The sequence below is a fragment of the Pelophylax lessonae genome, assembly GCF_965119305.1.
Source record: "Pelophylax lessonae genome assembly, chromosome: 10".
In the NCBI taxonomy this organism is placed as follows: Eukaryota; Metazoa; Chordata; class Amphibia; order Anura; family Ranidae; genus Pelophylax; species Pelophylax lessonae.
The window spans coordinates 187,836,488-187,852,209 of NC_138777.1; the positions used below are offsets into that span (position 1 = coordinate 187,836,488).

At 40.5% G+C, this 15,722-nt stretch overlaps 1 protein-coding gene across 2 annotated transcripts in view; it reads right to left on the reverse strand.

The window, feature by feature from the left end:
- MAF (MAF bZIP transcription factor) overlaps window positions 1-15,722 on the reverse strand; it is a 157,168-nt gene that overhangs the window by 28,621 nt on the left and 112,825 nt on the right. The window lies entirely within an intron of this gene.

Below are 15,722 nucleotides of genomic sequence, written 5' to 3' on the forward strand. Positions count from 1 at the left end.
TCGCAGGTTCAGCTATGCTGAACACTCCGATCTGTCACTCCCTGTCACTTAGGAGATCCGCCCGCTTTGTTTACACAGGCGGGCGGATCTCCTCACTCGATTTCCCGACGATCGGGGAAGAGCGGCGGCAATCGCCGCCGCTCCTCCCCTGGCCTGACTCCCGCTGTGACTGAAAACAGCGGGAGCGCGCCTCCGGCGGCGCGCGAGCGCCGCCTACAGGGGGAGGAGTCCAGCGACGTAGATCTACGTCGCTGGACGGTATCGAGCCACATTGCTGCAGTAGCAGCAATGTGAGCAGTGGCCAAGTGGTTAAGGTTAAACCATTTTTTCCTCTAGTTTTAGTGAGTGGCCACGTGTCTTCTTGTATTCCCTTTCTCTGAATAGTTTGTTCCTTATGCTAGGGTCTGCAGTACAGTATTTGTACATTGATATCATATCCCTCCTCAATCGTCTCTTCTCCAGAGAGAATAAGTTCAGTGCTTGTAGTCTCTCCTCATAGCTGATGTCCTCCATTCCCCTAATTATTTTTGTTGCCCTTCTCTGGACTTCCTCCAGTTCCAGCACATCTTTCCTGAGGACCAGAACTGGACAGCATACTCCAGATGTGGCCGGACCAGAGTCTTGTAGAGTGGGAGAATAATTCCTTTATTTCTGGAGTGAATCCCCTTTTTTATACATCCCAGTATTCTGTTGGATTTGCTTGCAGCGGCTTGGCATTGCATGCCACTGCCAAGCCTGTTGTCTACCAGTACCCCCAAGTCCTTTTCCATCCTAGACTCACCCAGAGGTTCCCCCTTAGTGAGTAGCTTGTTTTCTGGTTTCTGACGCCCAAGTGCATTGCTTTACATTTTTCAACATTAAACCTCATCTGCCATGTAGTTCCCCACCCCATTATTTTGTTCAGGTCTGCTTGTAAGGTTTCCACATCCTGCATAGAAATGATTGCCCTACTTAGTTAAGTATCATCCGCAAATACAGAGATTGTGCTAGATATCCCCTCCTCTAGATCATTTATGAATAAATTTAACAGGATTGGTCCCAGGACAGATCTTTGGGGGACCCCACTTTTCCACACCCGCCCACTTCGAGTACTCCCTGTGAAGCGGTGCAGGAATTGGATCGCATACTGTAGGTGTGAACACCCGTGCGATCCAATTCCAGTGCCAACCAAAGAAAGAGTCCTGCACCATTTTGGTGTGATTGCGATGCAATTTCAGCCTTACATTTTGCATGGCTACAATCGCATCGCACGTGATCTGCACAGCAATGCGGTGCGAATCCCATGCGATGTTTGGCATTGCACTAGTGTAGCCCCGCACTAAAATTTTCCAACAAGCTGGAAAAATGTTTGTAATTGAAACATGTCTGTAATTACAAGCACTTGCAACTATTAATAGCAATAATTATCACCCGTAAGATATCACTACAAAGCCCTATCGAATTGTGGACCATGTTGAATCCTTTGTGGCCGCCTCAGCTGAGCTTATCTCCGAAGCCAAGAAATTGTAATCACATTGACTATTAAACAAAGGAGCACTAAGGGCCTATAAACATGTTTCCTTTTCAGTGTAAATGATGTTGAATTTGCATTAGAAGAAATGCCTGGGCAAAATATCTGTAAATGGGAAGCTTCCAGCTAAATTTTGGCCAAATATATTGGAGTCAATGGTGATTGTAAAATTACAGGGTTTTTTTTTTTTTGGTGCTTTTTTTTAACCACTTCTGGACCGGAATATTTTCCCCCTTAATGACCAGGGCATTTTTTTTGCGATTCAGCACTGTGTTACTTTAACTGACAACTGCGCAGTCGTGCGACGCTGTACCCAAATTAAATTGATGTCTTTTTCCCCCACAAATAGAGATTTCTTTTGGTGGTATTTTTTTTTTTTAATTCTTTTTATTTCAATATGTGCATAAAAACGAACATTCCAAACGTCCTTTCAACAAAGGGACAAAACAATATAAAATAAAAAAATTATACAATATCCAAATAATTATCTGTTTACTTAGTATTCATAATCTCTTTATGCCAAGGTATATCCATTTAGCTTAATTGATCGCCATTGTCCCAGTGTGCCCCAACCCCTTCTTCCATTGCATTCATAGATTTATTTCCTCATCATACTATGTGCATCCCTCTATATCCCCTTAGTTATCTCCTTATATTCAACCATTGGTTAATGTTGATTGACTCCAATTATCCCAAATTTTATTATATTTCGTTGAGCATCCTCTATGCATGTACAATACTTTTTCAAATGGTAAAATCTGATTTACCGCTCTTATCCAGTTCTTAACAACAGGGGGCTTCACTTGAATCCACTTAACTGTGATTGTTTTCCTTGCCATAAACAGCGTTTCTCTAAGCATTATCTTGTGATATCTAGACCATGTTATTTCATATAATATACCCAGCAAACAGGTTTCTGGGGTCAAAGGTACAGGCATATTCAGGACAGAGGATAATATTTGAATTATTTCCTGCCAGAATCTTGATATCACTGGACAAAACCACATAATATGTATAAAGTCTGCCCGCTTAGCACTGCATCTCAAACATTTAGGAGATGCAATGCTTTGCATTGCATAAAGTCTACTTGGAGAGAGATATGATTGATGTAGCATATATAATTGTATTAACCTATTGTTTGCTGCTGGCGATACATATAAATGGGATGAACAGGCTTCTTTCCAATCTTCATCAGTTAAATTGGGAATTATTTCCTGCCATTTTGTTCTTATTGCCAAGGGATTCATTCCTGAATTAACCCTGGTTAAATGTGCATATATTTTAGAGATTAATCCTTTAGGGCCCTGGGACCTAAGGATACCAATCATTGGATATCTAGAGATCCCAGGTCCCAAAACTCCAAATTGCGCTTGTAACCCATGTCGCAACTGTAGGTATCTATAAAATGAGGTATGTGGTGTATCATATTTCATTTGTACATCTGAAAAAGAGTACGTATGTGTTATGTCATATACGTCTGCAAGGACTGATATCCCTTTTTGTTCCCAGAACTTATACTCTACCAATTGTTTCAGTTGATTAAACATTGGGTTTCGCCATAGTGGGAGATCCATGTTTATCTGTGTGTTTCCCTCTATACGTTTTGCCTCTCAACATATTGTACGAGCTAATGTTAACATTGGTATTTGCTTATATTTTAATTTATTCAAAGGTGCTTCTAGGGCTATAAGTAAATTATCGATTTGTAAAACATGAGCCAGGTGTGATTCTACTATCTGTAGTGTTACTGGTACTATCCATCCTGTGAGATGTTTAAGTTGTCCAGCGAGATAGTATCTGTATATATTAGGAAGTGCCATACCTGCTTCTGTTTTAGCTCTCTGAAGTGTGGTTAACTTTATTCTATTTCTACTCTTTCCCCAAATAAATGTGGTAAATATGGTGGTATTTAATCACCAATTTTTATTTTTTGCGCTATAAACAAAAAAAAGAGCAACAATTCTGAAAAAAAAAAAAACAATACTTTTCACTTTCTGCTATAAACATTCTCAAAAGAAAAAAAAAAGAAAAATCAACTTTTTTCATCATTTTAGGCCAATTTGTATTCTGTTACAAAGATTGAATTTGGCTTTTTAATCATAATAAACCCCTTCCCTGCCAGTGTCATTATTACAGTAACAGTGCATATTTTTAGCACTGATTACTGTAGTAATGTCACTGGTCCCCCCAAAAGTCTCAAAAATGTCAGTTAGGTGTCCGATATGTCCACCGCAATGTCACAGTCCAGCTAAAAATTGCAGATTGCTGCCATTACTAGTAACATAAATAAAGAAATAAAAATGACATAAATCTTTCCCCTAGGTTGTAGACATGATAACTTTTGCGCAAACCAATCAAATATACTAATTGCGATTTTTTTTTTACCAAAAAATATATAGCAGAATACAAATTGGCCTAAAAGGATGAAAACATTTGATTTACATTTTTTTTGGGGGGGGGGGGTTTGTTATGCAGCAGTTTGTGAAAATAATTTTTTTTTCCAGAATTGTCGCTTTGTTTTTGTTTATAGCGCAAAAAAATAAAAATCGCACACGTGATCAAATATCACCAAAAGAAAGCTCTGTTTGTGGGAAGAAAAAGAACATCCATTTAATTTTGGTACAGCGTCGCACGACCGCGCAATTGTCCATTAAAGTCACGCAAGTCTCGAATTGCAAAAAGTGGCCTGGTCATTAAGGGGGCAAATCCTTCCGGTCCAGAAGTGCATAAATCTGAGGATTGGTTTGACGAAAAAAAAATTTAAAATCATTAGAAGTTTAAACAGCTTCTTTGTATCTGTCATATGCTTGGTTAGCTATATTCTTGGAGATGAGCTTTAAAAGAGAAAAATATATAAATATATAATATATATATATATATATATATATATATATATATATATATATATATATAATAAATATAAAAATTTTAATTTATTCCTAGATTAAAAAAATAGGGAGAGCTGGAGATATTTCGGCACACATTCACAGATACTGGACAATAACACTGGGATGAGACTGCAGATGATGTTGAACTGAAGCCAGCACACGTTACATTATTTCTTTTATTGTTTCATGTATAACGTTTTTTTTTTTACTAGTCTTTATGTCAGATGCTGATTTATTGGGGGAATTTCAGCTTTGCAATGCCTATATTCTGCTGTCTCAGAGGATAGGATTTCCATAGCAGCCAAAAACAATCCTATGTCACTTGCCAAAGATTAATAAAGTGTAAATGAGCAGATTACAGTCCTCCAGACGAGGGTCTTCATTCAATACCAGGACAGGCTTGTATAACAGTAACCCATAGCAACCGCAGATCACATTCATAGTTCTAACTGCACTAACCTGCTAAGATCTGGTTTCTGTTGGTTCCGTCGCATTATTAAATCAGCCCCAAGGTTGTTTGAGTACCAAGGGGATTCCACCAAGGCTGAATTGTATTACTTTTATAATATTATTCTCAAGATTCTATAAGAGAAGACAAATGTCAAGCATTAAGCTGGCCATACACTAGCCAAAAGATTGTTCGAAAATCTGTCATTTGGTCCGATCGTTCATTTTTCGTCCAGTTAATGCGCACAAATAGAAAATTGTTTTTAACTCTTCAGAGCCGAAAAATCAAAGGAACAGTTTTGAAAATCCGCCGACCGAACGATAAATTGAAAGGTTAATTTGTTTCTCGGCCGATCTGTTTTCACTAGGCACATGTGACAAACTGAACGAAAAACTGATTCTTTTATCTCCATTGAACGATTTATCGGTCGAAATTCGGTCATTACATGATGGCACGATCGTCTGCTCTCACGGCCGATTTTTCGTTTTCCAAAAACTATTTCCCCCCGATATTTCGGCTAGTGTATGGCCAGCATTAGGCTCCATTCACATACTGGTGTATTAGATCGCAGGCAGAATCGCAGCATTCCCAAATCATGGGATGCCCGTGCGATTCCTGTGACTTGCAATGGCACCCCAAAAGCGGCGCGTTTTTGCCCCAGATATTGCCCAACGAATCGCGGTAAAATCAAGCAAACAGAATCGCGGGACGCCTGTCGCCCAAAAATAGTACAGGAACTTCTTTTGGGCGACAGGCATCCCGCGATTCTGTTTGCACGATTTTCAGGCGACAATCGCTGCGAAATCGTGCCGCGTTTGGGGTGCCTTTGCAAGTCACGGGAATCGCACAGGTGTCCCGCGATTTGCAATGATTTGGATACGCCGCGATTCTGCCCGCGATCCGATATGCCAGTATGTGAATGGAGCCTCATGCTTGACATTTGTCTTCTCTTATACAATCTTGAGAATAATATTAGAAAAGTAATACAATTCGGCCTTGGTGGAATCCCCTTGGTACTCAAACAACCTTGGGGCTGATTTAATAATGTGACGGAACCAACGGCAACCAGATCTTAGCAGGTTAGTGCAGTTAGAACTATGAATGTGATCTGCGGTTGCTATGGGTTACTGTTATACAAGCCTGTCCTGGTATTAAATGAAGACCCTCGTCTGGAGGACTGTAATCTGCTCATTTACACTTTATTAATCTTTGGCAAGTGACATAGGATTGTTTTTGGCTGCTATGGAAATCCCATCCTCTGAGACAGCAGAATATAGGCATTGCAAAGCTGAAATTCCCCCAATAAATCAGCATCTGACATAAAGACTAGTAAAGAAAAAAAATGTTATACATGAAACAATAAAAGAATGAATGTAACGTGTGCTGGCTTCAGTTCAACATCATCCGCAGTCTCATCCCAGTGTTATTGGAATCGCACGGGCCTTCCGCAATTTGTAATGATTTGGGATCGCAGGCAGAATTGCGGTGATTCTGTCCACAATCCGATACGCCAGTATGTGAATGGAGCCCATAAAGTGTAATTCCACTTTTGCAGCCAAACTGGGCTAACGCCTATTTTATTTTTTTTACATTTTTGTTTTTTATATTTTTTTAATTTTATATTTTTTTATATATATATTTTATTATTTGTTACACGTTCCCATTAACATAGCATAACTTAAAAAATGCTTACACCTCCTTGACTTACTCACCTTAGCTCATTCGCCCAACTTGCAGGCATCGATCATCTTAATGTTCGACCTGTGCTTTATCTGGGGGCCGACCACCCCGGCTATCCTAGAATGTTCTGAATACGGACATGACTTTTTTTTTTTTTTTGTAAAATGTACTAATAATTATTATGTAAGTCTAGGTCTTATTACTAACTAGCTAAGGCCCCTTTCACACTTGTGGGACCTAAAAGTCGTGCAATTTTGTTGCGATTTTGACTGTACTTGAAGCAATGCATTAAAGTCAGACCAAAGTAGTGCAGGGACTACTTTGAAGCTGTTGCAACTTGAAGTCGCACAGATATGAATGCCACTCATTGGAAATCATAGAGTATGACTTGTCACGCGACTTTGGAGTCCCAAATCGCAGGACAAGTCACACAAGTGTGAAAGGGGCCTCAGAGTCATCCAAATATTAGGTTTTTTTTCCTCACCCTGTCCCATGCAAGACAGCTAACCACTATGATGTGATTGACATTGCTATTATTAGGCTACAAGTAGCCATGTTTATTTTTGGACTTCGAATTATGAGAGTGTAGAATGTTTTACTATTTGACATTGATAGTTAAAATATCACACTGTTATATATGCTTATATATGTTTATATAATGTTTAATGAAAATTTACAATAAAAATAAACAAAAAAAAATGCTCAAAAATTGCTGGTTACCTTTTTAGGGCTCTTTCACACGGGCGATCCGATCAGATCCGCCTGTCAGTTTTTTAGGCGGATCTGATCGGATCCTCCATGCAGCTCTATGGGGCAGCGGATGTCAGCGGAGACACCTCCGCTGACACCCGCTGCCATCCGCATCCGATCCTGTGCATGAAATCTGGACGGATGGAAACCCTATTTTTCCATCCGTTCAGTAATCGGATCGGATCGGATCTGATGAGACATCCGATCCCCCATAGAGGGCAGCGGGGGCTGAGACACCTCCCTCTCCGCTCTGTAAGCGGAGATGGAGCTCTCATCCGCCGGCTCAGCGGGGATCGCGGATCGATCCCCGCTGAGCAACACGGATCCGCCTACGGAGGCGGACTGTGTGAAAGAGCCCTTAGGCTTTTTTTACTAGCTTAACCATATATACCATGGCAGGGTGGCCCGGCTGCACAAAATCATATACATGTATGTGATTTTGTGCATGAGATGTAGGGGGTGTCAAGTGCCCCCCCCCCCCCTGGATTTCAACCTCCCCTTTAAAGTGGTTGTTAAGCCACTTTATGCCATCCTGTCTGGTCTGTTTAATAATCCTGTGTGCCCGTGCACCTGTGTACGTGTTTTAAAAAAATAGACCGTTCTTTACCAGTTTTCAGAGCGCCGATCGCCGCTCACGTGACTTGCTGGCTCTCTCCTCTCGCCATCTGACAGCTGCCTGCAGTGGGTGGGGCTGAGGATTCCCCGCTGACATCAGTCAGGAGGGGAGGAGGAGAGGCTGAGAGGAAGAGAGAGGCAGCGGGTCAGGTGAACGGCGATCGGCGCTCTATAAATTGGTAAAGAATGGCTTATTTTTATAAAACAGAGACACAGGGGCACACAGGATTATTAAACAGACTATAGACAGGATATGAAACTTTAAATGAAACTACAGCAGCAGGAGGGGAGGTGGGGGGGCACTGACACAGGAGCAGACAGGCAGGGAGGGAGGGGGAGAGGGGACAGAGGAGGATAGGAGAGCTGCGGATAACGGAGACACGTAGACTGACCACAGTGTCAGGGCTCAGCAGCCATGGTATACTGTAGTCAGTTTACAGGGGGGAGGACATAGCCAGGCAGGATCAGCCAGGTATTTTAGGTGATAGAAGGGGCCAAATTACACAGCATAAGCACTGTGCTGTATAACAAGAGGCGGAGCGTGGGTGACCTTAAAATTATGCCCCCCCCCCTCGAAAAAAGTTCTGTGGCCACCCATGGAGGGCGTGATTGGACTTAGCGGAAACCAATCAGCGGGTCCAGCTGCCAGCACCCGCCAATCGTTCGATGCCTATGTAAACAAGACAGACCGCTGTTCTGTCAGGGAGGAAAAGAGAGATCTTGTGTTTCAGCTAAGCTAAACACAGATCTCTCTTTTCATCCAGTGCATCCACCCCCCCCCCCACAGTTAGAAAGCACTCCCTGGGAGCACACTTAACCCCTTGATCGCCCCTGGCGTTAACCCCTTCCCTGCCAGTGTCATTTATACAGTAACAGTACATTTTTTTTTAGCACTGATCACTGTATTGGTGTCACTGGTCCTCGAAAAGGGTCACTTAGTGTCAGATTTGTCAACCACAAAGTCGCAGTCCCGCTAAGAATCGGTGGTCACTGCCATTACTAGTAAAAACAATAAAAAAAATAAATAAAAAGTCCATAAATGTATCCCATAGTTTGTACACACTATAACTTTTGCGCAAACCAATTAATACACCTATTAGGATTTTTTTTTTTTTTTACAAAAAATTTGTAGCAGAATACATATTGGCCTAAAATGATGAAAAAATTAGTTTAAACTTTTTTATTGGGTGTATTCTATAGCAGAAAGTAAAGAATATTGTTTTTTTTTTTTTAAATGTGTTTTTTTTTTTTTTGTTTATAGCGCAAAAAATAAAAATCGCAGAGGTGTAGTATATCACCAAAAGACAGCTGTATTTGTGGGAAAAAAAGACATTCATTTTATTTGGGTACAGCCTCACACGACCGTGCAATTGTCAGTTAACGCAACGCTGTGCCGTATCACAAAAAAATGGCCTGGTCAGGAAGGGGGTACAACCTTCCGGAGCTGAATTGGTTAAAAATCCTTCCATGCTCTCCCTGTTTGTAATGTTTAGGAGGAGGCTGTGGTGTAATGTTTAACCACTTCTGGACCAGAAGGATTTCCCCCCTTAACCTTCCTAGCGGTATGCCCGAGCGTGGCTCGGGGTTAAATTTCTGAGCCAAAAGCAGTAACCCCGAGTGTACCGCCAGAAGCATCGCTGGATTCTGTAAGAGAGGTTACTTACCTTGTCCCGGGGATCTAGCGATGTGTCCCGGCGGTGTTTTGCGGCGGATCTTCCTCCCGATCGTCTCCGTGCCCCGGCTTCCATCTCCTGCGACGTGACGTTCGCAGGAGGGTGGAACCGGCGGCAAATTCAAATGTAAAAACACACCAAACACACCGATACCATTCAAAATAAAAAAAATCATATTAGTCTGCCCCCCAGTGCCCTTTCCTGCAGTTTTACTGTACTTTTTAAGTGTATATATATATATATATATATATATATATATATATATATATGTGTGTATATATATATATATATGTATATGTATATATATATATATATATATATATATATATATATATATATATATATATATCTATCTATACACATATATATATATATATACATATATATATATATATATATGTGTGTGTGTGTGTGTATGTATATATATATATATATATTATATATATAGATATATATATATATACGCAATTCTTGTGAATGAGCAGCCCAAACCAACTGTATACATTTATTATATATATATATATATATATGTGTGTAGATTTATATATATACACATATATATATATATATATATATATATATATATATATATATATATATATATACGCAATTCTTGTGAATGAGCAGCCCAAACCAACTGTATACATTTATTATATATATATATATATATATATATATATATATATATATATATATATATGTATATATATATATATATATATATATATATATATTAAAAAAGAATAGCGCGCAAATGCAAAAGAAATAACTACCAAATCTGAAGACAATCCATAAATAAAAATGGGGGTTTGGTCCCACCATATGGCCATATCGTGCTCAAGCCCACTACTGCGTCAAAGTACCCCATTATCAGTGGGTCCTACACTATCCATGAAAAAGATGACCCCCATTTTTATTTATGGATTGTCTTCAGATTTGGTAGTTATTTCTTTTGCATTTGCGCGCTATTCTTTTTTAATATACATGTCTCTTGGTTCATAGCTGCAGCAGCTTTAGAAATACATGGGTATGCTCCCCCAAATTTTTTGCCTGTTTATTATGTATTCGGTCTGACCAGACTATCGAGGTTGAGCAACCCTCCCCACCCCCCACACACACCTGTACTCAATCAGTGTCCACCATCAAGTGGATATAGGAAGAGTCCCCTGTAGTGCATTTGCACATCCTTCCCAGCAAGGAGTATTATCTCCAAGGGTAAGAAAGGCTGGATTCATCTTTTTCATGGATAGTGTAGGACCCACTGATAATGGGGTACTTTGACGCAGTAGTGGGCTTGAGCACGATATGGCCATATGGTGGGACCAAACCCCCATTTTTATTTATGGATTGTCTTCAGATTTGGTAGTTATTTCTTTTGCATTTGCGCGCTATTCTTTTTTAATATACATGTCTCTTGGTTCATAGCTGCAGCAGCTTTAGAAATACATGGGTATGCTCCCCCAAATTTTTTGCCTGTTTATTATGTATTCGGTCTGACCAGACTATCGAGGTTGAGCAACCCTCCCCACCCCCCACACACACCTGTACTCAATCAGTGTCCACCATCAAGTGGATATAGGAAGAGTCCCCTGTAGTGCATTTGCACATCCTTCCCAGCAAGGAGTATTATCTCCAAGGGTAAGAAAGGCTGGATCCATCTTTTTCATGGATAGTGTAGGACCCACTGATAATGGGGTACTTTGACGCAGTAGTGGGCTTGAGCACGATATGGCCATATGGTGGGACCAAACCCCCATTTTTATTTATGGATTGTCTTCAGATTTGGTAGTTATTTCTTTTGCATTTGCGCGCTATTCTTTTTTAATATACATGTCTCTTGGTTCATAGCTGCAGCAGCTTTAGAAATACATGGGTATGCTCCCCCAAATTTTTTGCCTGTTTATTATGTATTCGGTCTGACCAGACTATCGAGGTTGAGCAACCCTCCCCACCCCCCACACACACCTGTACTCAATCAGTGTCCACCATCAAGTGGATATAGGAAGAGTCCCCTGTAGTGCATTTGCACATCCTTCCCAGCAAGGAGTATTATCTCCAAGGGTAAGAAAGGCTGGATTCATCTTTTTCATGGATAGTGTAGGACCCACTGATAATGGGGTACTTTGACGCAGTAGTGGGCTTGAGCACGATATGGCCATATGGTGGGACCAAACCCCCATTTTTATTTATGGATTGTCTTCAGATTTGTTAGTTATTTCTTTTGCATTTGCGCGCTATTCTTTTTTAATATACATGTCTCTTGGTTCATAGCTGCAGCAGCTTTAGAAATACATGGGTATGCTCCCCCAAATTTTTTGCCTGTTTATTATGTATTCGGTCTGACCAGACTATCGAGGTTGAGCAACCCTCCCCACCCCCCACACACACCTGTACTCAATCAGTGTCCACCATCAAGTGGATATAGGAAGAGTCCCCTGTAGTGCATTTGCACATCCTTCCCAGCAAGGAGTATTATCTCCAAGGGTAAGAAAGGCTGGATTCATCTTTTTCATGGATAGTGTAGGACCCACTGATAATGGGGTACTTTGACGCAGTAGTGGGCTTGAGCACGATATGGCCATATGGTGGGACCAAACCCCCATTTTTATTTATGGATTGTCTTCAGATTTGGTAGTTATTTCTTTTGCATTTGCGCGCTATTCTTTTTTAATATACATGTCTCTTGGTTCATAGCTGCAGCAGCTTTAGAAATACATGGGTATGCTCCCCCAAATTTTTTGCCTGTTTATTATGTATTCGGTCTGACCAGACTATCGAGGTTGAGCAACCCTCCCCACCCCCCACACACACCTGTACTCAATCAGTGTCCACCATCAAGTGGATATAGGAAGAGTCCCCTGTAGTGCATTTGCACATCCTTCCCAGCAAGGAGTATTATCTCCAAGGGTAAGAAAGGCTGGATTCATCTTTTTCATGGATAGTGTAGGACCCACTGATAATGGGGTACTTTGACGCAGTAGTGGGCTTGAGCACGATATGGCCATATGGTGGGACCAAACCCCCATTTTTATTTATGGATTGTCTTCAGATTTGGTAGTTATTTCTTTTGCATTTGCGCGCTATTCTTTTTTAATATACATGTCTCTTGGTTCATAGCTGCAGCAGCTTTAGAAATACATGGGTATGCTCCCCCAAATTTTTTGCCTGTTTATTATGTATTCGGTCTGACCAGACTATCGAGGTTGAGCAACCCTCCCCACCCCCCACACACACCTGTACTCAATCAGTGTCCACCATCAAGTGGATATAGGAAGAGTCCCCTGTAGTGCATTTGCACATCCTTCCCAGCAAGGAGTATTATCTCCAAGGGTAAGAAAGGCTGGATTCATCTTTTTCATGGATAGTGTAGGACCCACTGATAATGGGGTACTTTGACGCAGTAGTGGGCTTGAGCACGATATGGCCATATGGTGGGACCAAACCCCCATTTTTATTTATGGATTGTCTTCAGATTTGGTAGTTATTTCTTTTGCATTTGCGCGCTATTCTTTTTTAATATACATGTCTCTTGGTTCATAGCTGCAGCAGCTTTAGAAATACATGGGTATGCTCCCCCAAATTTTTTGCCTGTTTATTATGTATTCGGTCTGACCAGACTATCGAGGTTGAGCAACCCTCCCCACCCCCCACACACACCTGTACTCAATCAGTGTCCACCATCAAGTGGATATAGGAAGAGTCCCCTGTAGTGCATTTGCACATCCTTCCCAGCAAGGAGTATTATCTCCAAGGGTAAGAAAGGCTGGATTCATCTTTTTCATGGATAGTGTAGGACCCACTGATAATGGGGTACTTTGACGCAGTAGTGGGCTTGAGCACGATATGGCCATATGGTGGGACCAAACCCCCATTTTTATTTATGGATTGTCTTCAGATTTGGTAGTTATTTCTTTTGCATTTGCGCGCTATTCTTTTTTAATATACATGTCTCTTGGTTCATAGCTGCAGCAGCTTTAGAAATACATGGGTATGCTCCCCCAAATTTTTTGCCTGTTTATTATGTATTCGGTCTGACCAGACTATCGAGGTTGAGCAACCCTCCCCACCCCCCACACACACCTGTACTCAATCAGTGTCCACCATCAAGTGGATATAGGAAGAGTCCCCTGTAGTGCATTTGCACATCCTTCCCAGCAAGGAGTATTATCTCCAAGGGTAAGAAAGGCTGGATTCATCTTTTTCATGGATAGTGTAGGACCCACTGATAATGGGGTACTTTGACGCAGTAGTGGGCTTGAGCACGATATGGCCATATGGTGGGACCAAACCCCCATTTTTATTTATGGATTGTCTTCAGATTTGGTAGTTATTTCTTTTGCATTTGCGCGCTATTCTTTTTTAATATACATGTCTCTTGGTTCATAGCTGCAGCAGCTTTAGAAATACATGGGTATGCTCCCCCAAATTTTTTGCCTGTATATATATATATATATATATATATATATATATATATATATATATATATATATATATATATATATAATATATGTATACATATATATATAATATATATATATATATATATATATATATATATAAAATAAATGTATACAGTTGGTTTGGGCTGCTCATTCACAAGAATTAAATGCAAAATAATGGTATCGCTTTCAGCACCTTAAATCCAAAAGAATCATACCGCCAGGGAAGTTAATGACCAGGCCCTATTTTGCGATTCGGCACTGCGTTTCTTTACCGGACAATTGCACGGTCGTGCGACGCTGTAACCACGTCCTTTTTTCCCCATAAATAGAGCTTTCTTTTGGTGGTATTTGATCACCTGTGCGATTTTTATTTTTTGCGCTATAAATAAAATAAGAGCGACAATTTAAAAAAAAAAAAAAATTTCACATTCTGCTATATAACATTCTCAAACAAAAAAAATGTAAAAAAAAAACTAAATTTTTAACATTTTAGGCCAATTTGTTTTCTGCTATATATTATTGGTAATCGCAATAAGCGTATTTTGATTGGTTTGCGCAAAAGTTATCGCGTCTACTAACTACGGGAAAGATTTATGTCATTTTTAATGTTTTTTTTTTTTTCACTAGTAATGGCGGCGATCTGCGATTTTTAGCGGGACTGCGACATTGCGGCGGACAGATCGGACCCCTGACTGACATTTTTGACACTTTTGGGGGAACCAGTGACATTACTACAGTAATTAGTGCTAAAAATATGCACTGTTACTGTAATAATGACACTGGCAGGGAAGGGGTTAACAGTATAGGTGATCAAGGGGTTAAATGTGATCCTAGGGGAGTGATTCTAACTGTGGGGGGGTGTGGCTTCTGAGATGACAGATGACAGGATCACATGAGCTCTGTGATCATTGCAGGGAGAAGGACAGTCGGCTGCGTTTACAACAGCAGGCGCCAATCAAAGCTTACCGGGGGGGGGGGGGGGGGGGGGGGTTTGCACGCATGTGTAATGTTAATGTGATTAACATTACATTATTGTTACTCTTATGGTAACAAGGGGCGTAACATAGGCAGGCTAATTCTAATCAGGACTCGAAAGAATGCAAACATGTACATGTAATGAAAACATTATGAGTTCAGTGTGTAATACATACAAAATATAATACAATAACATACAGGATGTACAAATTTCCTTTACAATTTCCTCTCTTTTGATCAATATTTTGATCACTATTCACTAACCATACCTGCTATCACCTTTAACCTGGAACCTCCACACGCTTAGGTGGAGGTAATCCCGGCCATAGAGGCAAACTCCATTGTGGAGAGCAGCTTTTTCTTTACAAAATGACATTTCAGTGAAAAAAACAATTGATAAAAAAAAAAAAAATATTTACAGAGCAGTTCTTTTGGAAAGATGCGGAGTGTATCTTTTTGTGTCTGTTCCCTACTGCAGTAGTTATTAATTTGGAACCACTAATCAATAGGAGGATAGGAGTTTTCTATCTATAAAATGTCCAGAACAGTGGGTTAACCAATCGTAACTGGGGAAGTGGCAGATGTGTCGTTTGCATACATACTAAAGCTGGCCGTACACTGAGAAATTTTGTCTGCCTCCTGAAGAACTGGCCAAAATGCACTTAATGGGTGGTCCTATAAAAATTGAAGAAGCCAGACAGTAAATTGTCCGCCAAACGCTCCTACATCCAGTCTGATGCA